At 28.3% G+C, this 27,586-nt stretch overlaps 1 protein-coding gene across 1 annotated transcript in view; it reads right to left on the bottom strand.

Annotated features, from left to right (window-relative positions):
• Positions 1-17,460, bottom strand: part of LOC107443595 (chitin synthase chs-2) — an 86,892-nt gene extending 69,432 nt beyond the window's left edge. Inside the window, exon 1 of the mRNA XM_043053560.3 lies at positions 17,341-17,460. The gene's annotated coding sequence lies outside the window, so the exon portion shown is untranslated. The remainder of the gene's footprint in view (positions 1-17,340) is intronic.
• Between the last annotated feature and the right edge of the window lie 10,126 nt (positions 17,461-27,586).

Raw genomic sequence — 27,586 nt, 5'->3', positions numbered from 1 at the left:
GACATTTACAATTTGTATAAAACAGAAATACATAAAGGTAATGCTGTGAAACATTTGTTTTGTAGCTACAAAATGCGTGTGAATTATTTATTTAACAGCTCCTTGTATAACAGTTGGATGCCTTTTAAGCTTGGGACAGTAAAAGGATCCACACTGGGTAATTGTATAGGACCAAAAATGATGGCGCTTCAATGTACAGTGTCAATGTTTTCACGTATCAGCCATTTAAACTTTTGAGCTCCTCTATGGTGCAGAAATTTCATCTTGAATAAATCATTTCCACAGTCTTCCAGAATTTTTCCTATGTAAAATCTTCTGTCATACATTACTGCATAAAATGACGATGAAGTTCACAGTCTTTTTCTTCAAAAATTTTGATCTATTGCCTATTATTCTCTCTGAAAATCCCAAAATTTACTGAAAAGCTATATTAAATTTTTTAAGAAATTGTTAACTATTGAAAACATTAAATAAAAAAATTGCATAAAATTAAAAACATAACAAAGCTCATTTTACTTCAGTTGCAGCTACTAAAAGATGATCTTCATATTCATTTTCATCTTCTTTCACAGCATCAAAATCTATACCTTGTAGCGTATCTACCAATACAAAATTGCAATTCACTAGTATATAGGACACGTTAACTCGATTCTATGATGAGGTACCTTTTCATAGATGAAGGTTGACATTGTCGATAACAACTCACTTCCCACATTGGTGACCTTGGGACATGGCGTGAACACGCCTATCTTGGCAGTAACGCCCACTTCTATATGAACACGCCAACATCGACAGTAACTTTCAGTTCTCCCGGCTTCGCACAAAAACAGCAATGATTCAACTAGCGGTATCCATTCATCGAATTCTATCACTGCTATAATTCTGGTGGGGGAGTACTGTAGCGTATCTACCATTACAAAATTACAATTCACTAGTACATAAGACGTGTTAACTCGATTCTATGATGGGGTTCATAGATGAAGGTTAACATTGTCGATAACAACTCACTTCCCACAATCTTTTCCTTTTATTCTGCTGAAATAAGAAATCACTTGTTCATTCGTAAGATATTTTTCTGGGCAAACTTTTTCTTTTCATCTATTGTAACACGTCTCATCATCGTGACAACATTCCGTGCAGTAAATTTTATTACCTGTTTTTCCTCCTTTAGTAAAACATGGCTGTAGAAACTGTTTTTGATTTTGATTAGGACGCATAATTTTTCTTTTTGGTTTCAGTGCCCATTCCAGTTGGGATACCATAGTTGAAAAGTTTTCATTTCTATTAGATGTGCCAGCAATTTAAAGAAAAATTAGTAGTTTGGAAGTCTATTTTTTTGTTACTGTCTCCATTTTTCTAGAAAACATGTTTTTAGCTTTGTCCACTCCTGATAATATTAATTTCGGAATAGTATGTTCTTCTCTTGCTATATGCAAAGACAATTCATCTGCAGTTTCAAATGTAAAAATACAGTTGTCTTCAGAACAAAATATGAAGTTAACAAACTTACGGATAAGAGAAATCAATTTATGATTTTAATTTTTGTCTAACTTTTGTTTTGTGCTGAATCGGATTTCTGTTTGAATGCTACAATTAAATTTTATGTTGTTATAAGGAACTTTTCTTCCTGTTCCGATTTCAAAATATTTTGATACATCGTTAGATTCATATTTTATATATATCGTTAGATTCATATTTCATATATATCGTTAGATTCATAATTCATAAAAAATATTGTTAGATTCAATTTCTATAACTGATGCTTTAGTCTTTTTCATTCATCATTTAAAAATAAGCGCATCATGCACATCTTTAGCTGATATTACATCATTACCTTCACATACATATGTTCTAATAAACATTTTAGCAATTGCATTCTCTCGATCAGCTTGATCTTTACTTCTTTGGGGTTCATTATAGTCATGCCTAAGTATTTTTATCCCCCAAGTTCACCATCAAATACCGGCTTTCGCTGCATATATTGCCAGAATAACAGCCTGCATTGTCAGTCTTCACATGTAGTTTCTTCATGCTTGGAAAATCTAACGTAAACTGCTAGAGTTGTGATGTTATTTTTTTGCAAAATTTTACAACACAAATAAGAAAGAGTTGAGATACAATGTTTTTCATGTATAAAATTAAAAATTGTTGTTCATAGTTTAATTAACTTTTAACATCAAAATTAATGGAGTTATTGGATTAGTCCTAAAAGAATTTTAGACAATAAAACTAAATACAACTACTTTTACAATTCATACTTATCAAAATTTATTAAAAATATAAATTTCTATTAACAAATATATGGAAGATATATAGTAAGAAGAGAAATTGACGAAACTACTTAAATAAGGCCTGAATACATATGCAATTATCCAGTGTGGATCCTTTTACTGTCCCAAGCTTAAAGGTATCTAACTTATTATACAAGAAACTATTAAATAAATAATTCACACACATTTTGTATTTACAAAACAAATATTTTACAGCATTACCTTTATGTATTTCTGCTTTATACAAATTGTAAATGTCAATGATAATAAAATATTATTTTAAATGGGTAACCAACAAGATTATATACAATTAAATGTTAAAAATATCGGTTTTTATCGTGACATGCATTATAGAAAGTAAAGTGTTCGAGTAAGTTGCTTCGAGAAAGAAAATACTGAAACATGGTATGCTAAGAAAATGTTTTAATTTTTTTAAAGCTACATGCCTCAATAAATTTTACTTTTTTGGATAGACTAATAATGGAGTAAAATAAAGGTAAAGAAATTATTTCAATATACACTCCTCAAAAGTGAAATTACAACACCAAGAAATAATGCACGTAGCGTCATGCAAATTTCAGGAGCGATAGTAGTGAGATGGATATGCAAATGATTAAAAAAACAGACTAATAAAATCATTATAAAGCAATTTATTCAATATCTAATATGGCCACCTCGGGCAGCTATACAGGCCTCAATCCGGCGAGGCATGCTATCAATGACTCCATTGATGGTTGCCTGAGGTAACCCTTGCTAAGCCACATCCACTGCTCTGCGCAGATCATCGATGGTTTGCGCCGTTGGTCCTCTGTTCATGCCACGTCCAATGAGATCCCATAGGTGTTCTATGGATTCAGATCTGGAGAGGCTGCCGGCCAGGGAAGGATGTCAAATCCAGTCAGGCTGTTAAGAGTTCGCTGTGCGACATGCGGCCGGGCATTGTCCTGCTGGAATACCCTGTTGGGTGCGCCCTGAAACAAGGGCTGAACAACGGGATACACAACTTGTGTGACGTAGCGGTCCGCTGTCAAACTGCCGTGAATGTGTACCAGGGGCGTTCTGCGATCAAACATTATGCCATCCCAAACCATGATGCCCGGTGTAGGACCGTTGTGACGCTCGGCGTAATGGGCTGGTTCGTAGCGCTCTCCGGGTCGCCGCCATACCCGTCGACGGCGGTCACTTCTCCACATACAGAAACGAGATTCATCCGTGAACAATACCCGATGCCATTGGATGGTCAAGGTACGATGACGATGACACCACGCCAGGCGTCTAGCCCTGTGTAAAGCGGTCAACGGTACCCCTGTTGCTGGTACCCGTGCACGTAACTGTACCTCATGCAATCTGTTGCGTATGGTTTAGGTGGACACAGATCCACCTGCTCCTGAAGGCAACCAGCTTCGGATGGCACGTGCCGTGGAGAAAGGGTCTCGAACAGTCAACTGGCGAATACGCCGATCTGTGCGCTCTGATGTGCACCTGTGCGCACCACTTCCTCTTCGGCGTGCACGTAGACCTTCCTGAATCCATCGTGTGACACAACGTTGGATGGTACTCACGTTGTGCCCAACACAAGTTGCTATTGCGCGCAGCGACAAACCAAGTTCATGGAGTTCGATAATACGGTCACGTTCCCCGGTCGTAACTGATGGTATTGAGCTCGCCGACGTCTCAGAGGTATTTTCGACGCTTTTTCGAAAGTCGCAAATGCTACGCAAAACCTCAGATGCCGTTTATGAGAAGGGAAACTTGCTGGCCTTTATAGCCCGAATATGCGTACCACGTGATCAGATGCGTGCGCAAATTTAATCATTTGCATATCCATCTCACTACTATCGCTCCTGAAATTTGCATGACGCTACGTGCATTATTTCTTGGTGTTGCAATTTCACTTTTGAGGAGTGTATTTATGCCGCAAAAAGTTATGGCAGTTAAAATATTGGTAAAATTTGAAAATCTTCAAGTTTCAACTTCAAATAATTAGGAGCGCATAAAATATGCCTCAATTATATAAATAATTTTTAAAAGTATTTTGCTTATCTTTCAAATGATACATTATTTACCGTGGCAACTAGAAAGCGCAAGCTATAGTTAATAGTTGAAAATTGCAAAAAACATCAAAAACGCTTCTTTTTACGACCTTCGGTGACCTTGTGGCAACAACTTGCCACAAACTTTTCACCCATTTTACAAAGTTCAACATCCTTACTTTTCAGATATTTAAATTATTGGAGGCACTTAGTTTGCGCTAAGAGCTATGGGTCATTGCAATTTCCATGTAGTGCAAAAGCGCTGAAATTTCCCTGCAACGCTCTGAGCTTTGAGGGGCATAAAAAATGAACAACTCAACTTTGGGACAAAAAATTTTATATTTTGTCTATTGACGAGATGTGTAACATATAGTAATTTTTTGGAGAGAATCTGAGATGGCATGAATCACCCGATAATGTTAGGTGTGACAGTTTATTAGATTCTTGCTCTTAAAGGCAAATTGCTTCCAATTCGCAATATTATTTCGTGAATACAATTTCTTTTATCGTAGTGCTGAGATCTAACATTTTTTGAATTCATGAAAGGACTGTCTTTAAAATAAAGGCGTTATCCCGAATCCTCTAAGAAACATTTGATTTTATGTCTGTCAATATTCAATACAATAAATTCCAAATCAAATAGTATATGTGTTATATAACATCTTTAGTACTTAAAGTAGAACTCTTACTTTAAATTTGATTTATTGGATTATATTTAGTTTGATTTTGTATATCCAGTTTAATTTTGCGTCGACTAAAAAAGTTGTTTTACGCGCGTTTCAAATTTTACTTCATAAGTGTAGTTCAGTATAGTTTAAAAAGTTTCGTGTTTTTTTATTAATTTTTCACTTTTTCTTTCAAAAAATAATCGCAGATTAAAGTTACATTTGCTTGAGTGAACACTGTAGCTACCATTTAAATTTTTATAGATGCAAGAAGATTTTTTATCTTGTAAAATATAATCTTTTGAATAATCGGGCTTTTAAATAATCTTTTGAATAATCGGGCCTTTAAATAATATTTTGCTAAAACTAGGTGATTCCGCTGTAAATTGTAAAAAAACGGCCTCTTTATACGATGTTCCAAAATATAATCCATAATAAAAAATAAAATATCTTTATTTATTTATCATACTTTACGCTATTTCTAAATATTTTTTTTTTCTTGAAAAGCTTTCGGCATTTTCAGTGCATTTTTAAAGACATTAGAAACAAACTCATTTTGTTAAAAACTCAAATTTTAAATTTCGTTCTATTTTAAATTTTATTTCGATATTAAATTTTTTGAAGCAGTTAGTAATAAATAAAAATTTATTGAATGAGTTATTAAAATAATTAGCAAGAAAATTTTTTGACTCTCTTGACATTATGAAACGCAAAACTTTCATATGATTGTTGTTTTTTTAAATTTATTTCAATATTAAATTGATTGAAACAGCTTTTAGAGGAAAATGTTAAACTTTATCATACAAAATTAGTCATTAACAATTGTAAATTTTTTGTATATTTTTTTAATGTATTTCAATATTAAATTAATTAAAACAGCTACTGAAGGAAAATCTTTAGCTTTATATTGTAAGATAAATTATTAGCAAATCCAGAATTTTAATATAATTTTTTTTTAAAATTTGCTTCGATATAAAATTATTTAAAACTAATACTGAAGAAGGCAAACCCAGCTTTTTAAGTTTAATAATGCAGAATTATTCATTAGCAAACCCAGAATTTTTGAAAGATTTTTTTTGTTGTTTGTTTCAATATTAAATTTTTTGAAGCAGTTACTGAAAGTAATTTCTAAGCTTTATAATGCAAGATTAGTCATTTTTTCCGGTAATAGAAGGCCTTCAGCACAGCAACGAGCGCTGTAGATTATCACAGAATCTGCAAAGTATTTTTAATCTCAGATTATTTAAAAAAAAAATGGAAAAAAAGAATGGCAGAGGCTCCTTTTTAAAACATCTTTAAACTTGTTTCAAATAAAAATTAAAGAGCTGAATTGAGAGAAGACAGCAATGAATAAGATGAAAATATTATTATTATTATTAATTGTTACTTGATAACGGGCTCAACTGTAATGGAATTTATTCCATTTTTTTAGAATCACTGTTTAAAGTTATTTATGATTTACTGATTTTTTAAATCAAAGATAAGATTTTAAGAAGGGAAAATTAAGAAAAAGAAAATGAGCTTTTTCTGTTAAACAGAACGAAATTTATACAATACTACATTCGCATAATACCTTTTATAATTCTGTAAAATGTCATACACTGCAAGAAAAATTTATGTTTTCAAAGACTTTTTAATTTCTAGAAGATGTATATATTTTTTTCTCCCTTAAACTAAAGTTGTATTTAAAAAAAAACTGGGCTGTTTTTTAGTAGTAAAAATAATGCATGAAAAACACTGATGAGAGATTGAATGCAGTAGAGTTAGTCAGAATGTAATTAATTTGTACTTGTACTTGTAATCAATTATGTATTACAGTTTTAATCGTGATAATAATCAAACATACATACGAATACAATTGTAAATGTATTTTCAGCTACTATTGAATTGCAAATACAAGTTACAAAGATCCATGATATTATATTTTATTTCATAACTTACGTTGAATAGTCGACCCAAAACTGAGTTTACAATTAGCAACGTTCAACCTTGTAGCCTAGTAATTTTGAACCCAACACAGAAGACAAAGGAAACCCTGGATTAAGCATTGGAACAAACTAGTTTTCGTGGAAGGCTTTTTCTTGGAGCTAAGCCATTGCGCGTGACATGGAGAGGAAACCACGAAAATCTACCGTGGTTAATTCAACGACAAGTGGATTATAACCCATGGTCTGTCAACTTAATCTGCCTAATTACTTACCGATTTTAAATTTAAACAACATCAAGTTTTAAGGCATAATTTTTAAGGACCTTTTTTCAAATTTTGCTACATGTACGTACATACTACATGTAGGTTTGGCTGAATTTTTACAATAATATCTCCGTCTGAGTATGCTGCAAACATGATTAGACTAGTGAAGATAGTACTGAAGAATCACTTCATAAGTTCTGTTAGAGGGGTCATTATATATGATTATAATTTCATTTCAATATTAAATTCATTGATACTGTTAGTAAAGAAAATTTTTTATCTTATTAATGTGAGTTTGTCATTAGCAAATGCAAAATTTTCATAAGCGAAAAATTAATGAATAAATAATATGGCGCTACACATTTTTCCAGTTTCTGTGTAGTTATAAATTTTTTTAAAAATTTCTCGCTATCCTTTTTTATTTATTGATAAAAGCGTCCAAGTACCAAAATGAAACATTTTGACCGAGAAAAGAGTCAAAATTTGGCTAACGTTTTTGAGTTGTTCCGAATTAGGTCAAAGAGAGACTTCCTGAAAATCATTTCGCTTTGATATTAACATAGAAATGTTTATTTTTAAAGGATACCGATTTGGAAGTAAGAAATACAAAAGTAAGAGGTAAAAACATAAGTAATTTTTGGAAAAAGGACAGATTTTAAAATTGTTCTTCTATTTTTAGCTATTGTTTATTTATTTGGTAAAATAAGAAGACTTTGCACATAAAACTTAAAAAATAAAAATAAATAAAAAGTAGTAAAATTTTTTTTGCTGTTATATCTCCTTACAACGAAGTAATCCTACAGTTTATTTCCTTTTATAATGAACTTTTTATCAGAATATTAAATAATAATTGAAACATTCTATTTATAACGAAAATGTTGTCTTCGTGAACAAATTTTTCAGTATTTTTTTTTTCGATTTTCGTCAATTTCAAAATTTTTTATATTTTTATATTTCCGATTTCCACAATCTTTTCTCCATTGAAGCAGGTGGGACGGACACCGATGTCTCTTTTATTTTATTATTTTTTTCTGACGCTCTAATTACATATACATATATACATATACATATACATATATACATATACAAATATACATATACATATACATATATACATATACATATATACATATACATATATACATATACATATATACATATACATATATACATATACATATATACATATACATATATACATATACATATACATATATACATATACATATATACATACATACATATACATATATACATATGCATATATACATATACATATATACATGTACTTACATATAAAATATGAGCAAAATAAATAAATAATAGATGATTCTTTAGTTACGTGTGTTACTACAAATGTGCGTGTTTAGTAAATAGGTTTATAAAGCATTTTACAACTCTACCCTTTATAGTAAACTTGTTAGATATTTTTCAATTTGCTTTCTTTAATTAGTTGTTAAATCTACATGTGTCCTAAGTTTTCTAAGAGAAGATTTAAGTTCAATAATTTGAGGATGCGAAAAAAAATCTGAAATTTTGTTACGTGTGTTACCTTTTATATTGCTACATACTTGAAATTTTGAATATATATACATTTAATTCTGTGAGATAAAAGTTAGTAAAATTAAAATATTTATTTTGTGGAAAGATTTATTATCAAAGGTGAGTTTAGTGATTTTTTTAAAACTTTTTTCTTACAATATATATGTTTTTTTTTAATTCGGTGAAATTGATGCGTTACGTGTTACCCTTTCAGAATATTTCAACTGAAAAATCACAAATATTCCATCAAAATATTTATTTACTTTTAATTAACAAAAGAATACCCATTTATTTTAACAAATGAAGCAGTTCATGGTTCGTGCAGAAAATTTTACCTCTTCTTTCCATTGGTTTAGTGAGCAAAATGGAGCTTATTTCCAACACACGTATTTAATCAAAATCATCATTGTTAGAACACTCATAATATGTGTCTTTTCCATTCTTTCATAAATATTGAATTTTCAGTTTTCAACCATTTGCATTTGTGTCCATAAGATGTCCGAAATAGAACACGTAATATGTATCTTTTCCATTTTTTCGTAAATATTGAATTTTCAGTTTTCAACCATTTGCATTTGTGTCCGTAATATGTCCGAGATGGAACACGTTTCTGAAAGATTTTTAATTGGAAAATTACACAGCAGTTATTGCAATATTAAACATTTTCAAATGTAAATATCAAGAGGGGACTATACGGAAACTGACTGCATGTGCCTCAATCGTGCAGCCTAATCGTGAGATACTTAAATGATACGCATAGCTTTTATACTTTGAATTACGGTTAAAAAAAATTTTTATCACAAATCACACAATTTTGAAACCTAAGCTGAATGTTTAGGATGTAACTGATTAAAAACAGCATAAGCTTTCCTTAGAAACGTGGTTAGATAGTACACTGTTAAAATTTTTATTCTAAAATAACAGTAAAATAACCGGCAGCAACCTGTCCATCCAGTTAACCATGAAGTATACGGTAAAGAACATTTTTTACATTTACCGTTTTGAAACCGTTTACAACTTTTGTGGTTAAAACACCGTGAATGCAAAGCTATACAGTTTTTTAACCATTTACAACCAGCATGGTTTTAAAACCGAAAAATGAAGTTGAACTGGACATTGGAGCTAGGCTTTTCTTTGGATATTGGGCATTGGAATTAGGTTGATGTTGAGTTGTGTTTTATCAAATGAATCATGGAATGTGATTTAATTAGTTTCTCTAGTTGTTTTACCTATCGCAAGAGATAGGTAATACTAGCCTTTTTCGTGTTAAGCAGCTTTATGGTGCTGCCACTTATGAGTGAATGAGAATATCGTATTCCAATACTGTCGTGCAATTGAAGAAACAAAGTAAGTGCTTCACGATAGATTCCGAGAAAAGTGGTTTGAAAACATTTTTTTTTTTTTTGATTGCTAATGGTTTGGACGCTAAAACAGAATTTCAGAAAACTGATAAACAAAATTTATTTAAAAAAAAATGTTTTTGCAGTATGTAGTTTATCGTACACAGATGCCAAATATATAAAACTCTCAATTTTGAATTTTTTGTCGCTTACGCTGATTTTTAAATTGCTCGACAGAATAGCCCAGGGTCATAAATTGGACAATTGGAGTGCAGGACACTGGAAACTTTTCATGCGTAGAAGAGAATAGAGGAAATATTGTGGTGTCAACGCTGGGACTTGGACTCCTGTTCTATCGGTCATGAGATTGACAGATTACCCCTCTCAGCGAAAATATGTTCCCAGCTGTAATGAACTAAGTGCATCATTAACTGGGCCTATTTGGTACTATAAAATTCCAGTTGTTTATTCCTATTGGGTGAAAGCTATTAATAAACGGTTTTTCTCACAGTTAACAGTTTGAATACCATCTTATTTATAATTATTCAACTATTTTTTTGAATATGGTAATATAATAGTTAAACCAATTCTTATTTAACCAATTTTTCAGAGATATTTCTAACTATGTATTCCCTTCTTTTGCCAGAATTCATCCAATTAATACAGATAACCATTTCATCTTTCAATCCTGGCATAGTGTAAACAAAGTCACTTCTTTAGTTAAAATCATTTATTAGTGAATCAAATTCCTCTGACATATTTAGTGAAGAACGTTTTGAAAGTTCAAGTTCGCTTAGCTAAACCAGATACTACAACAATTTTCTTTTTTAGCTAGTTAGGGAGACTTTTGAACGATTTGCGATTGTTGTTCTCATCTGTTCTTTCATATTTTTCTTGTGTTTGCATTTCTGAACCCGCCCTGTTACATTGGCCTTATACTGCTTCTTTGTAATAACAACTAATTTTATTTACTTTTTCTTCCCGTAGAAATTCTTTTATTTTCTTGACTTTGAACTGCAGAATGGGTGCTTTTTCCTTTCTTTGCACCTTTTTATTCCTTTAGCTTCTGATGAGGGTACTTTTTTAGACTTATCCATATTGAAACAATTTAAAAAATTCATTTGAAATATTCTATTTAAACCATAAACAAATAACAAGTAGAAGTAGAGTTGAGTTGTTCTGTGTACCTTATAGTTCTTCCGCGTATAGTCAAGGAAACAAACAAGTTGAATCCGTGTTAAGTTGTTCCATGTTTCTTATTAATGTTCCATACAATCAAGTTTAAAAAAAAAATATTTAAAAATTTAAAAAAATCAAGTAGAAATTTAGTAGTTCGATGCTCTTTATTTTTGGTCTATCCAGACAAGTGAAAAATAATTTTCATTTGAAAAAAATTTACATTTAAAATAAAGAGTAAAAGTAATTCTATCTCACTTAACAGTAAAGCGACTAATTTTGTTACGTGTGTTACCTTCAGTTAGATTAATTTTTAAATAAAATTATTGATGGTATAAATTCAAGAATTTTTCCATTGAATTACTAGCCTTCTTAATTTATAAAGCAAAAATATGTAATATTTTCTCGATTATTAAAGTTTTTATTGTCAAACTTTTTTAAATATGCTACGTGTGTTGCTGAATAATTAGAATATCTCCTTTAATCAATCAAAAAATGTAAGCCAAATTTAGAAGAAAAATTTTTTAACAAAGATAAAGAGATAAATTAGTGCTATATTGTATTAAAAACTATTTTAAAGCTCTCTAATATTTTCAGAATTCTATGAGAATACAGCACAACAATGTATAGAACCAGTGTTAAATTTCAGCGTCTACAATTTTACTAAATATATTTTAAAATCTCAAAATACATCTGAACTACTATAAAGTGAACATTTTATAGATTCTTATATAATTTTATTTTTAGTTTTATGATAATTTTGAATATTTAGTGTTTCAGGACCACTTTTAATGGCCTTAATAATAAATAAAGCTTTAAGAATAAGGAAAACAAAACCGAAAAATTGTAAAGACTGTTTAGGTCGTTTAAAAGAAATATTTATTTTTAGACATATTTATGTAATTGTATTCAAATAATGCATCTTTAAACTTTTTTTGGATGTTAGTTTTGATTTTACTTGCCGAGTGTGGAAACAATCTAACTTTGTAATCTCATTCGCACATAAAATTAAAGCTTCAGAAATTTTTTTTCTCAATACCACCGGGATATTGATATTCGCCATTCTGGTATCAAAAGGGCAGATGTACTGATCCCTTTTTCAGGGGCACCACATTAGGTAGGCAAACGTTGCCCACAAAGTAAGAAGGTCAGATAATACCAAGAGAGAAGAAGGAAAGAGCATCCTCTAATTGGGATTCGATCCCGATACCTTTCTGATATGAGGTCAGCTCCCTGACCACCATACAGAGTTCTCGGCACTATTAGAAATTATTGATTGATAAGTGTGTTTTCAACAAAAGATAGTAGTATTCGACTCATTAAAGAATTAATTTTTATAGTATTAAAGTTTTTATATAATATTTAATAAAATGTATTTTTTATTAGTTAACTTGTTGGTCATACAAAAATCAAGAAAGCCTAGTAACACTATTATTTATTAAGATAACTTTTTACGGATAAAATTTTTACATTAAAATGAAAAATTTAAAATGGATCCTTATTTTATAAGTGTAATTAATTCCTAACATCAATTTTCTTATTGTATTAATTTTTAATCGATAAAAACTTGAAATATCAGTAAGTAGTTTTCACACTGTATACCATTGCTATCATTCAAAAGTAAATTTTTTAACTTTTTAGGCAAAAATACTCATTGTAGTTTGAGTTATATTTAATACAACTATATATTAAAAATCAGCATATTAAGTTGAAATATTGAAAAATATTTCAGTGTTAGCAAAACGAAAAGCTCCTAATATGTGCTTATAAAGTTAAGATGTTTAATAAAATGTAACAAATTTAAAATAATTAAGATTAATAAAATAAAAAAGTCGTATTTATGCATTTTATTTCGTAGTACTCAAACTATTGTTTCCGAAACAACTTAAATTCATTTTGACATTTAAAATTGTATACTTCCAAGTTATGTAAAAATATTTATAACTTAGATTTCAAAAAATAACTCCTAATGAAAATAAACTGTAAAGATTATAAATAATCTGAAGAAAATATATTTTGTATGAAATTATCTTTGAACAAATTAATTTTATAATTGTGTGCAAATTGTTCCATAGATAATAATAAAATGCAAAAAAGAGAAATTTATGTGCTCAAACTTGCGACACTTGACGTCATATTTTCCAAATTGCGGCAAATCTCCACATTTTGAGGATCAAGAGTTTGAATCCGTTGGCAAAAATGTTATGTTTGTTTATACGTTTTTCCGCAGGACTATCGCACCTCTTGCTTTAATGGCCTACGACAATTTCTGATTTCATAACTTAAAATATCATCTGCTCTTTTTAATTATCATATCTAAAGTTAACCTTATAAAAATTAATATTAGATGTTAGTAAGTAAAAATCCGATCATTCGATCTAATTCCGCCATTTAATTTTTGATTTTCCCGCTTCGTACTATTTAATTTTACATATTAATGCACACAAAAAAAGAAATTCTGTTAAAATTACCATACTGTATGGTAATGATACTTCTGCTGGAAATAAACCACAATTCTAGTTAATAAAACCAAAATATGCATTATTTGAATAATTTAGTTGAAAAATTTCCTTTCATATGATAACAGGTAATCAAAAATTTTGTAATTCAGAATTATAGTTCTTATTACTACACATTTTGTGAAAAATACAAAAATGAAAAGTAACCAAATCAATGCTTTTTAAACAATGCTCTAAGGTACCATGATAAAACTACTAAATTTAACCTCATTTACCAAGTTTTATCACGCATTATAAAACTATGTTTTATTGTTAATTTAGCCAACATAATTACCAAACACTTCAGTAAAAACTACCGAGTTTTTTGGTGTTCCTACGAGCTAGAAATATGGTAAATTTTATCCCATTCTGGAAGTTTTGATCATACTTTTTTTCACATTGCATTTATGTAAAATGAATGAACTTTCCTTATTTGTAATAACAATTAAAAATCCACCCTCAGTAAAAAAAATATTAAATTTAGATTTCTTTCCTTCAACTTTCTTTTTTTTTCTTTTTTTTTTTTTACATTAAGCATAGTTTTAGCATAATTTGATTTTAGTACTGACATAAGATATTTTTGGTTTACAATAATGTGTCCTTGAACTATAAAATGAGCAAAATGGAAAACAAAATCTAGCTTTTTATTTAATCCAATTTTTCCATGTACTAACACAAAATATTAATGTTTCTAAGTTGCTCTTAACCACTTGCAATATTTTTTTAGCAATATGTAACAGAGAAGAAAGTAAACTTGGAAATGCAAGAAAAAAAATTAAAAAGAAATTCAACCTAAATTATTTTTGATATAATCAATAAACAAATAAGTGCAACTTAATTATTTTTAATTATAGGACACGTTTATAGAATATCAAATTATAGAATACGTTTATAGTGTTCCGAAATTTTCTGTGGAGAGCAGTTTGAATGCATTTAAAAAAAATTGAAAGTAATTTTCTGAATGTTTCATGAATTTGATGTCATAAATGATATATATATATATTCGGCACGGCACACTATTTAAATTTATTTATATAAATTCATTTTATACAGATTTCGTAACTTTCGATTTGGTTTAAGTGCAAAAAATTCCAAATCAAAATTATATGAAAGCTGGATAAAAATATTAGCCCTCAAAACTGAAAATTTAATTGTAGTAACACGAGGAAAAATCACTGTTTTCTTCTAATGTTGACCTGTTTTCGAAACACAACGAAATACTTTTGAAATTTAGTTACATTTTCTTTTAATGTGACATATTCTAAAGATTCTAACGCTGGAAAATACAAATGTTGAGAGTATTATTTTGCGGGATGGTTTGAGGTGCACACCAAGTGTTTGAAAACAAACGTTTGGTGGGTGTCACAGACCCGGGCCACCTTGAAAGTGGGAGGTAACAACAGATGTGAGGAAGTGGGATGCAGGGTCACCAACTTCTTTTCTAAACACTGTTTGTTTTGATTCATCTTTGCATCAATTTTTTTCTTACAACTTATCGAAATTTGTTGGACTCAAAAACTTGATGAAATCTGTTCGCCTCTTTTATATAAACATCTCGCAACTTCTTATAACAAATTTTGATTTTTATATGTTTAAAAAATAATATATGCTAAATATCGTGTTACATCTTTATCTATCTTACAACATGTTGTAAAATACGCCTAATTTATGTGCAAACAGACAAAAAATATTTTTGCAATGATGATTTAAAATATTAATGCAATTCTTGTGTTTCTGAGGAGAATTAGAAAATATAAACTAATAGACACCTATTATCTTTTAGATAAAATTAATGTGATGGTACAGTTACTTTATTAATTATTATTGCATTATATAACTATTTATTATTACATTATAAATTAAAACTAAGAGTCATTTGAACTGAATATTAATAACAAAGGGTTTATTAATATTACTAGAAAATTAATATCATTATCAAACTGATACTTAAAATATTTTCTTTCTTCTAATAATATTTAAATATTAAAATATTATAATATTTTCTTTAAAAAAATTTTAAAAAAATCTTTATAATACTTTCTTTCTTTTCTCTAATGAAAAATATTTATGTTTCAGGCGAACATAATTTTACAAATTACAGAACTTAAATGATTTCAGATTTATTCAGAATAATAAATCAATCAACAATTAGAGCAACAAATTTTTTTTTTTTTAATTTCCCCATATGTCCCAAAAAGGGTGAAATCAATAACAGTTCGGAAAGGCTTTTCAATTTAAATTCATATATAGTAAAACAAAAACGATGCGTTCTATCATCCATTTCAAACTTACGTTATGAGCTCCAGTTTAAATTTTAGGCACTCTAGCTAGCCGGAAAATGGTCACAACTTTATTAACAATAAATTCCCTTCAGAGATAAATTCTGATTGTAGCTGTCAGAAAGTGATTAAAACTTGTATTGTCCTCAGGCGTGAAGTGCTCGGATGAGATTTAAGCATTCCAGTTAGACGAAAAGTATGTATATTTATGTGATAGAGATTAATCCTTTGTCAACAAAAAAAGTTCCTGAGAATATTAATTTTTTCTTATGCATATATATCTTCAACTCGTTAATTTAAATACATTTTGAACAGAAAATGAAAAAAAAACCGTGAGCTCTATAATGTCTTTAACTTTTTAATTTCCTATTAAATTACTTTTTCTTTTTCTCTTAATTAGGAAAAGAATTATACATTTGTTAACTTAGAGCAATACATTTAAAAATGCAACAATTGCGTTTAGTTTAAAAATCGAAGTAGATTCAATATGACACGTAGCAAACATTATTTATAATTGTTTTAAATAAAAAAAGAAATAACATTTAATATCAAAATCTAATTTTAATTTGATGAATTTTGTGGGAGGTACAAGTAAATGATTGTTCGTAATCTTTTAGTAAAAGAATGTTTTAATTCAAAGTAAAAGTCCCCCTTGTGTATTAAAAGTTTTCCTAATTGGGTTATTTCCTCTGTGCTCGCATAATGAGCATTTAATTCAGTTACTTAAGAATGCGTAAGCAATAAGTGAGGATAAGTTGATGAGTAGTAGAGCAAAATATTGAAAAAATATGTGAGATAATAAAAGTTAAAACTTAAACTAATTTATACAAATATCTATTCCAGTGATAAATAATAATGAAATGTCTCCATTGGAAAGAAAAAGAAAACTGAACTATCATACAAATATACTAAATTAACTAACCAACATGCAAAAGATCTTTAAACTAAAAAAAAAAAAAAAAAGGACATAATCGATTAAGAAAAAAAAATAATGATCGATATGCAAACGGAGAATATTGAATGCGCGGGAAACTTTAATGTATGCCTTAAATCAATTTGAGGTAGAACAAAAATTTGCCGGCTTTAATGCATGTGCGACGATAAAGAAAAGTACGAGCAAAATTTTAAAATACCAACTACCAAAGCATTAGCAAAAATATTGAAATATAAAACACTAAAAATATATAGCTGATTTTATTTATTTACCTTTTCAGTTAAAAAAACAATTTCTTTTCGTACTTTTTTTATACTTGTGAGATAGAATTTAGTTATAATTTCTTCAACGTAATAATGAAATTTTTTTTGATAAATTGATGGAAGCACTCGCAATTAAACAAAAATCTTACCTTTAATTGCAATAATATCCTCGATTAATCGCAGACTGTTCAAATCTCATCTCTTAGCGCGTCGCACTCCCAGAATTGACCTTATCTAGTTGCGCACTTAAGATGCTGTGTGGTTGGTGGCCCAGTTTCTTTGCATTTGACAGCCTATGGGCATGCACTCGGGCGTAACGATTCACTACTCATCGCAGTTGTTTCAATGAGAAACCCTTTAATTCTTAAAACAAAAGAATTTTCTTCTTACTAAAGTAAGTTTCAAATATATATGGTTGATTTTTCACCGAGCTGAACAGTTCCATTAAATGCGAGATTGATTTACCATTTATTTTTTAAAGAGAAATTTGAAGAATTTCAAGATCATACAAATTTTCTTATTTTTTTTTTACATCCTCTAATTCAGGGCTTTTCTAACTAGGGGGTGGCTAATGAAGGAGGTAAAATTGCAAACTTTATTGAAGGTTCCTTGTAATAAAACATCTTAATTTTTCTTTTTTTTTTAATTTTTAAAAAAAAAACACTTTGAAAACATAAATGCATAGAAAACTCAATTACCTCATACTTATTGAGAGAAGCAATGATTAATATCATCATACAATGATTTATATGATGAAAAAAACAAAAATATATTGCAAAAATTGCGGTTCCTTGGTTTAAAATCGGATAAAAAGATTTTAAAATTGAAATAGCCAATCAAATCTTCAATAAGTATTTAACCATTTTTTACTGTCATTTTTCTGCTTTTGAGACTTACCTGTGATTCTCAATATACATAAAATAATACGCAATATACATAAATAAAAAAAATTCCACAATAACTTTTGGTTTAATGGTCAGATTACCAAGTACTAAAATCAATCTTAATGATTATTCGAGGGGCCTAACTTAATTTCAACAAACGATATATTAATTTATGAAATCAAGAGTAAAAACTTAAATAAGTTTTTGCTCTTTTCTTTACTATATTTCTTTTATGCATTAATGATAGTATTATCATTAATGCATAATTTTTCCCCGACAGAATTGGATTCTTAGCCCTCAAAATATGGGGAGTTGCCAGTAGCCACAATCTGAAAAATATAGTTCCTATTACTCGTATTTAGGCTGGAGAGACGTTGAAAATTTGGGCCCTTTAATGATAATTTCACTTTTTCTCCAATGAATAGCATAAAAAAAGTCGTATTTTTAAATTTTCATGTCTCAAGAACTATTCAAATTCTAAATCAAATTCTAGATTTTGTCATTTAAAATTACATAGTAGCTAAAAAGAGTGTAAAAATTCGTATACTTTACAGTTAAGAAATTTGATGATCAATATTAAAATAATTTATGAAAATAATAATTAATTTTAAAAAAATTACAAACTAATATCTTTGGATATATAAGTGTTATAAATGAGTGCATATTTTTGTTTATTTCTCTTAAATAATTTCTGAGAGATGGGGAAATACGCATAAAATGAAACTAAAATTAAGGCTACCTAAACTATTGGGACCATACTTTCCAAATTACGGCTACACCTTATGATTTAAATATCATAAAATTACATAGTGGGTAAAAAGGATCTAAAAATTTATATACTTTATAATTAAACAATTTGAGGATCAATATTAAAATAAATACTAAAAAGTATACATAATTATAAAAATATTACAAAAATTATCTTTGGATAAACAAGTGTTATAAATGAGTGCAAAAATTTATTATTTTTTTTTTTTTTCATGATTCCAAAGATATAGTTAAATGCACATAAAATGAAATTAAAATTAAGGCGACCTAATCCTTTGGAACCATATTTTCCAAATTGCGGCTACCTCTCATGATTTGAAGGTCAAAAATTCAAATCCGTTAAAAAAAATAAAAAAATGGCATATTTAATCAAAATAAAAGTAAGTTTGTTTTCGTGCTTGATTTCGTAATACATTACCATGACAAGTATTATATTACGTAATATAATACGTTCACAAGCCTATTTGAGTTTAATCCCTCGCGTCATTAAGGAGATAACTTAATATTTAATGATGTTCTTATAATCGAATCATCTTATTTTTATACGTGAAAATCCAATCATTAGATCAAAAGTTATAATGGGATTCTATTTTTTTTTTATTTTGCTTATTATGCATTACATATATTTGTGGCCAAAAGAAATTAAAATATGTCGATTTTTCTTTTAAAAAATTCGTTGGTAGAAAAGGATTTTTCTTTGTTCACCTTAAAATATTAAATATTTGAGATATGTATAGAATGTCATAGAAATGCATTTTTAAATATCTGGATTTTTAGAAAATTGACATTTTATCATCGTTTTGCCTCATCACGTTTAAATCTGGTATCTGGAGCAGTTGTGAGATTTCATCGGCACTTAGCAGGGTCATTTGTTATCAGGCGACAAAACGTGATATAAGTACCGACATTTTCTGTCAAAAGAACAGAATATGTAATTGGGCGATTCCACGAAAAGTGGTCCTGAGTGACTAAATTTTCAAAATAATCGTAAAATCAAAAATGACACAATTTCGGAATCTAGAAGATGTACATTTTTTAATAGTTAAGATAGTTTTTTGAATTACAAAAAATATTTATGTGAATTCTAACAAAAGGTGGAACACTATGAATTTTAACAGGAGTTCTCTTCTTTGTTATGTTATATTCCAATGGAGTTCTTAAAATATTAAAGAGCAATAAAATAGTTTTAGGTAATAAATATAACTATTTTACTCTTTTATCATTGTTTAATGTATTTTTTTAATTTGGCCTAAATTTTTTTGCTTGTTTGAAAGTCGATTAATCAAGATAGTCTAATTTCCCAGTAACACACGTAACATAATTTTGCATTTTTTTCTGTAAAAGCTTAAGTAAAAAAGAAAATATAAAATTTTTTTCTTTTATAAATTAAGAAGGCAAGATATGCAACGGAAAAAATTCTCGAATTAAAACTGCCAATAGTTAAAATTTTATAATTAATTTTATTCAAGGTAACACACGTAACGAAAAGTTACGCGCGTTACTGTTATGTGTGTTAGAGGTACTTATACACTTTAATTATTTATTTATTTTCAATAAAAGATTTAAATCATGTTCGGAAATTTTTTATAACCGCCGCGCAACTTCAATGCCACAAATACGGAATTGTAAGATTGTGGTTTTTTGTAAAATCAGGTCGGTATAAGCATTAATAAAAAGACAGCATAATAAGACGATAATTTTGAAACTTTTGGAAATTGTTTTCCCAAACTTCTATTTGTTATACGTTTATGTTTAAGTAGAATATTTCGACTGCATTTGCTAGATTATTATAAAATGGATAAGCTTAAAATAGTGTCCTTATCTGGATTTAAAAGAATAAGAAGATGAAGAAAAAAAGAAAAGAGCATAAGATTCTGCATTTCAAAGGAAAGAAAATAAGGAAATAATGAAAGTTAGACTTGAACTTTCAAAACAGATTGATAATGATGTAAAAGGTTCACCACTAAGTATTTCAGATGAACTTAATTATTAATAAATGTATTTTCTTCAAAAGTTAGATTGTTTATACTATGCTTGTATTGAAACAAGAGATGGTTCTCTGGATTATTACGGGGAAAAACGGGCAATAAAACGAAAGAACTATCTAACAATGTTTCTAAGAGAGGCTTATACTGATTTTTGTCAGTTGCATCCTAAACATTGTTTAATTTTCCATATTTAGTGCTTTATGACTAAAAAATTTATTGCTACTGTAAAACTTAGAATCAAAACAAACATCATGAAATTTTTATTTTTTAACTGGAAGGCTAAAATTAAGTTTATGACAATACATGGTGATGGTAGAAGTATTTATGCATATAAAATAAAAGAAATTTTGGATCTAATTGTTAGAAGGGTGCTTTTACAAAAATTTCTCATTGCTTGTTATAGGTTTCTAACCATCATTTATTGTAGTTTGGTAACGATGAAAAAAAGATGACAATAGCTCACAATAAAAAATATATAATGGCAAATGTGCAAGAAGAATGTTTTGAAATAACTCTTGAAAATTGGACTAACTTTCAATAATACGTAAGAGTTAAAAGAATCCGAGGTGATACTTTCCAAACAAACATATCTAGCATTAAAACCAGGGAAATTCAAGTTGACTTTGCAATGGCATATTCTTTTGAATATCAAAACGAATTTCAATCAGCATTATGCTGTCCAGCCAGCATGTAAACTCTCTTTACACACATAGTATCCCCAAGAGATTTTGAGAGCGCTGATTGGCTTTCTCGTCATTGCCTTCTGTTACGTCTTTTTGTAGGTCCTCCCCAATAACATTTCTCCGTAGTTTGTTCCCAAAATGTAAATCAATCATAAATCAGTTCCAGTATATTTCTCATACTAATTTTAAGACAAATGTTGAAGTTTTGTTCAAAAAATCAAATAGCGTCATTAATTGTATTTTAATAATAACACATTTATTTAAATCTAATTTGCTTTAAATTTTATTCTAATATTTTTCTTTATTTGTTTCAAATATTTTTTGTACGTTTCAGTAAAATATTTTTTAATATTAATGTTATGAATTTTAGGTAAATGCAAGGTAAACAATCATGTTTTGTTAAAACATCAAATTAGTATAATAATAATTATTATTAAACATAAATTAAAGTTTTATTAGGTAGCTTTTATGTAATATAAATATATAAGAATTGATTAATATTCAAATTGAATAGCATTATGCACTTAGAAATTAAAATCTCTTACTTAAATGTATTAGTATGATTGCAGAACCACTCAGTTAAATTTGAATTTATTATATGAGATTTTAAAATGTATATTAATAAATTTTTAAAATAATGTTTGATTATTTGAAAAAGATTTTATCATATCTAAGAGGAAAATATTCTAAAATGTTAAAAAAAATGTAATTATAATTCAGCAAAAAAATTGTAGAATATTTATAATTAATAAAATTCATTTTCTAGCGAGTACCATATAACAAGTTAATAAAGTACAATAATCTGATTTCCTTGTTGATTTTCTGTTCTACTTCACTTTTACAGATATTCTGGCTTGACAATCAGAATTTTTTTAAAAACTTCTTTTACATTTCTCCTTCTGAATTTTCACAAACGCACAGTGGTGACAAACAAATAATTTCCTGCAACTAAATAAAAAAAAATATTTACAATCCAATAGATATGTACTAGAATTAAAAGATGGAATTTTTTGTGAATTTATTCTTTCATTACTCATGATATTAATTTAATGGACAATAATTTAAGTATCTTAAAAGACAATTGCTTGACTTCTTAGATGTCAATTAATAGTTTTTCAGTTTTATAAAACATTTAACAAATTAAAAAGAAAAAAAAAACACTAAAATTAAGTTATAAATAGGTTGGCATAGTGCAGATTTTTAAGTTTTAATTTATAATAATAGATGGCGCCACTAATTAATCTTAAATTTAAAATTTTATAATTTAATTTTAGTAATCCAGAATAAATAAATAAAATATTAATTTAATTCGATGAACATTAATTTAATTAAATAAATATCAAGTGAAAATTATTCAGTTTTCATTTTATAGTGAGTATAAGAATTAAGCAAGGCAATTAAACTCCGATTTCAATGTTATTCATAAATCAGAGGGATATTAGCTTCATAAGAATTCATGCATGTAATAATCATAAATTTAAAGAAAAAAGCAATCCTCCGATAAAAATTAAATACAAAATTTTTCTTCAAATAACAAAATAGTTACTTACCTACAAACAAATCTTTGTCCATGAGGTTTGAAAGTTCTAGAATTCCATTTCGTATTGGTAAGTTCCCCAAATTCTATTACCCACTTGTTGCAATCGTCTAAATTTAGAACATTGCTTTTAAGGGTAATGGTATTTGAGGAAATATATTCTACTTCATTTTTAAATGAAAAAGGCAGTTTCTCTGTTGAAAAAACTCACATTTCAAGTTTGTACACAAAAGCTGGAGTATAGAAATCGCTCTATGCTGAAAATAACAAGCACGGCAGAATGAAATACCCATACGTCACAGATGGCGTTGCCGAGAAAGCCAATCAGCGCTCTCAAAATCTCTTGGGGATACTATGTGTGTAAAGAGAGTTTACATGCGTCCAGCCACAGTTCCGTTATTCACAGCAGCTGTTGTCTTAGACGATACTCTCCAACAGAGTTTAAAATAGAGTCCTTTACAATATTTTCCTAAGGCAAAGACAAAGGTGAAACAATGTATACACTTTTATTTTAAGACTGTTTAAAAACGATTCTACTTCAGAAGATGAGCTAACAGAAACCTTCTATAGTAATAAGTCAAGTTAAGAATTTAAAAATAAATATATGGTTGAATTATTTCATATTTTGTCAATCAAAATATAAAAAAAGAAATTAATTTGGAAATATTTTACGATATCACATGCAGAATTTCCTTCTATGGGATAGGTGTGTAGTACAAAATCTTGAAAGCGAAGCAAAAAGCAAAGTTATTTATATCATTGTGTTGCTATACAAAAAAATTTATTTGCTATCCAGTGTTGTTTGCAAAGCTAACCAATCAACTCATCCTTAATACAACAGTATTATATATTAGCCAAAAGGAAATAAATATATTAATTGAGAAGATCAATACATGGCAACGGTAATACAAAGCATAAAATCTATGCATAAGTATCGTTAGATTCTTGAATAAGATGCATAGATGCACATTGTGGCACACAAATAGTCAGTAAGTCAATTTCTGTTCCCTCCTGATCAGAAGTGCGCCTATAACTGAAATTAAAACGACATATGCTTTATCTCGGGAACATTATTGACGCAAATGCACATGCTTGTGAACTTAATTTGCAATGTTTGCATAAAATAATTGGAAAATATGCATATTTTTGTTTCCAAACAGAAATGATTTTGAAGGAATAGATGTGCCTAAGATTTGCTATGTTTTACTCTCTAAACCAGTATAAAGAAAGGCTACAACCATCTTTCCAGACCATTAACTATTTTATTTGCTAAAATGAATTGTTTTTTTTTCTGCTAAATTAAAATAAATAAATGTTTTAGTGCAACATTTATGACTTCTCAGTTAAAATATTCACAGAGGATAACACACGTAACGTTCAGTTAACACACGTAACGCACCAATTTCACCAAAATAAAGAAGTTTTTATTGTTGCAAGAAATTTTTAAAAATCACTAAACACAACTTCGATATTGTATCTCTCTATAAAAGAAAATATCTTAATTTTTTGCCTTCATACTTCACAGAATTAAATGAATATATTCAAAGTTTCAAATATCTAGCATTATAAAGGGTAACACACGTAACAAAATTTCAGAAATTTTTTTTTTCAACATCAAATTAATTTGCGCCTTCAATCTTCGTTTTGAAAACTTACAACACTTATAGATTTAACAACAAATTAAGAAAAGCATAAAAAATATCTAACAAGTTTATTATAATAAGTGTTAAAGTTGAAATATGTCGTGTAAAAGTAACACACGTAACGAAAGAATCGCCCAATTTCGAAATTCAATTTTCAAAAAATTATTTCCGGAAAAAAATTACTCACATTTGCAACGCTATGTTTATTTTTCAAAATTTGAAATTTTTAGGAGTGAAATAATTTTATGTTACTCTTAAAATTGAAGTGGTAGAGAAGTTTGAATAAGTATTTTATTAATTTTTAAAAACTACCTTAGGTCTTATTAGTTTATAAAAACTACCTTGAGTTTTATTAGTTTATAAAAACGTCTTAAGAGTGGTTCCGATAGTTTCGATTTTTAAAGGCATAAAAAGTTGCTTTAATGTTTCGTTGTTTTTAAGGATACTTTCTAATCTTTCAACTTTGCTCAATTTAAAAAGTTCCAGTTTTTTTTAAATAAAAATAACTCAATAATCACAATAAAAAATTAATTTTTTAATTGTGAAATTGTATGATTTCATTATTTTTGTAATAATTTATGCATATTTTCATGCGTATAATTTTACAAGATCGATCTTCGATTCCGTAGGTGAAATATATTTAAAAGTGCAATTGCATTACATATATCATATTGTTTTATTAGTTGTTATATTTGGTCAGTAATCACACGAAACAGCTCTCATTCTAACTAAAATCACCTGATGAAACAGAAATTATTTAGATTATTACGAAGACATTAATTATGAAAATCAGTAAGAGTTATCTGAATTTCATTATTTTTGTGAAATTTGTTTTTAATGTCAAGTTATATTTTATATTTTTTAGAATCCTTGAAAAAATTGAAGAAAAAGAAACAAAGAATTTGCATCTAGGTGAAAATCTGACCCAAAAGGAAACTTTTTATTTTGTTTTCAGAAATGAAGTATATACAGTCTTTAATATTCAATCACGTTTTGCATCAGGCAGCCATACTTTTTCAATCACTTCATCGTCGTTATCAGAGTCCATCCAACAAATTTTCCTTTTCTTTTTATGAGATTATGCATAATCAAATTTTTGAAAATATAAAGTAGGATTTTTTTTTTATCTGTATTTTTCACAACTTTAAAAGGTTCACTTTTTTCGATAACTGCTTTGAGAAAAGAAGAAAAGAAAGAAAGAAAGAAATGAGAATTTATGCATCCCCTGCACTGCATTGTCTTTTGGTGAAGTAATTTTCTTTTTTAGTGCGCTTTTCACAAGCTTCTTCATAAATAAATAATTTTAGTTTTTGAAATATCCTGATCTTTAAATTAGCCATAACAAATTAGATAATATGTGCTTCATGTAACATTCCAGCACAAAAGCAAGTAAATGATTCAGAAAATTATCGTGATGCTGTATTTAGTTTAAATGACAGACGGTTAAAAAGATTGAGTTTTTAGAAAGAAAAAAAATCAGCTGCTTTTTTCATTATGTAACTCAAAAATTAGCAGTTTTAAAATTCAATCAAAACTGTTTAAACTATGATATCAAATTAAGGAGCATTAATCAGTTTAAATTACCTAATTTGGAATTCAAAAATAATTGATAATTAATAATTGAGCATGTACAATCAAAAAGTAAAAAAAAAAAAAAAATAAGAGGCTCTGTTGAATTATTCAGAGTACAGTGAGAATGAACTTTAAAAAAAATATTTATTACATAAAAATACTTTTTTTTCTTATTTAAAAAACTGAAAAAATATTAATTTTTTTTTGTTATGTCAGGAATATCCAGCATTAATTATTATAATTTTATTTCAAATATTCTTTCAAATTTATAACTGAATGTTACTATTCGAGACAATTATTACCCGAACGTGTGTTCTGATTAGGGACAGTAAGAGCACTTCGAACTTTTAAAATTGTCATCTATTTCATTACTTTTGGTTAGATGCCAATTCTTTGTGATAGGGCAGCTCACATTATTTATAAATAAAGATTTATTTATGAACGAAAACAATAAATTAAAATATGAAAACCGGATAAAACTTTTTTATTTCCAGTTACTCTCTTAAAAATCATTCAACGTTTAAACAGATCATAAAACGAGGCATTTAAATCATCTTACATTCCTTCTTATTCAACATTTCCTTGATTATATTTCATAAAAACATACTGCTTTTGCTTCGAAGGTTATTTAAGATGCGTATGTGAAACTGCTTTTAGTCAGTTTAGCAGAATATTAAAACAATGCTCATTTCTAACTATGATCCGGATAAAGTAAAATAAACAAAATATATTTTTTTATCTCTACTTACTACTGAAAGTTGGTAACCTTTTAAATCAAACTTCGGTTGGTAAACCTCTTTGTTTAAAACCATTGCATGTTTGGAATGTTTATCAATTAACTCATATTCGACTGCTATCCTATTTATAGGACAGTTGAATTAAAGGTGAAAAAAAAATAAAGCGAATATTAAAAATCAACATAAAAATATACAGTGACATAAATAGAAACCTATATTTCAATGACAATTCAGCTAAAGAGGATCGTTATTACAAAATTCATCCACCTTTTCGTAAATTAAATCTTGCACTACTGCAAATTGGAGCATTTTCAGAAAATTTGACAATGTACGATAGAATGGTGCGTGGTTTTGGTAGAAATGGTTGGCATTTCGAAAGTCAGCGACTATAAATTACCTTGTTGAATCAATTCCGTGAAACAACAGTAGACAAAGAGGTGAACTGCAGAATAATTAAAGAAAACTAAGTCTTCAAAATTCTGAGAATGGTTAATAAAAAAGTCAAAGATGCTATCAATTAAAATTTTTTAAGGAAAACTTGTTACAATTTGCAAATTGTGCGATTTTGGACTATGAAGAAACT

This window comes from Parasteatoda tepidariorum, chromosome 11 (assembly GCF_982258835.1).
Source record: "Parasteatoda tepidariorum strain Cologne lab strain chromosome 11, Ptep-v5.0, whole genome shotgun sequence".
NCBI classification, from domain to species: Eukaryota; Metazoa; Arthropoda; class Arachnida; order Araneae; family Theridiidae; genus Parasteatoda; species Parasteatoda tepidariorum.
This window is presented reverse-complemented; position numbering and strand designations above follow the sequence as displayed.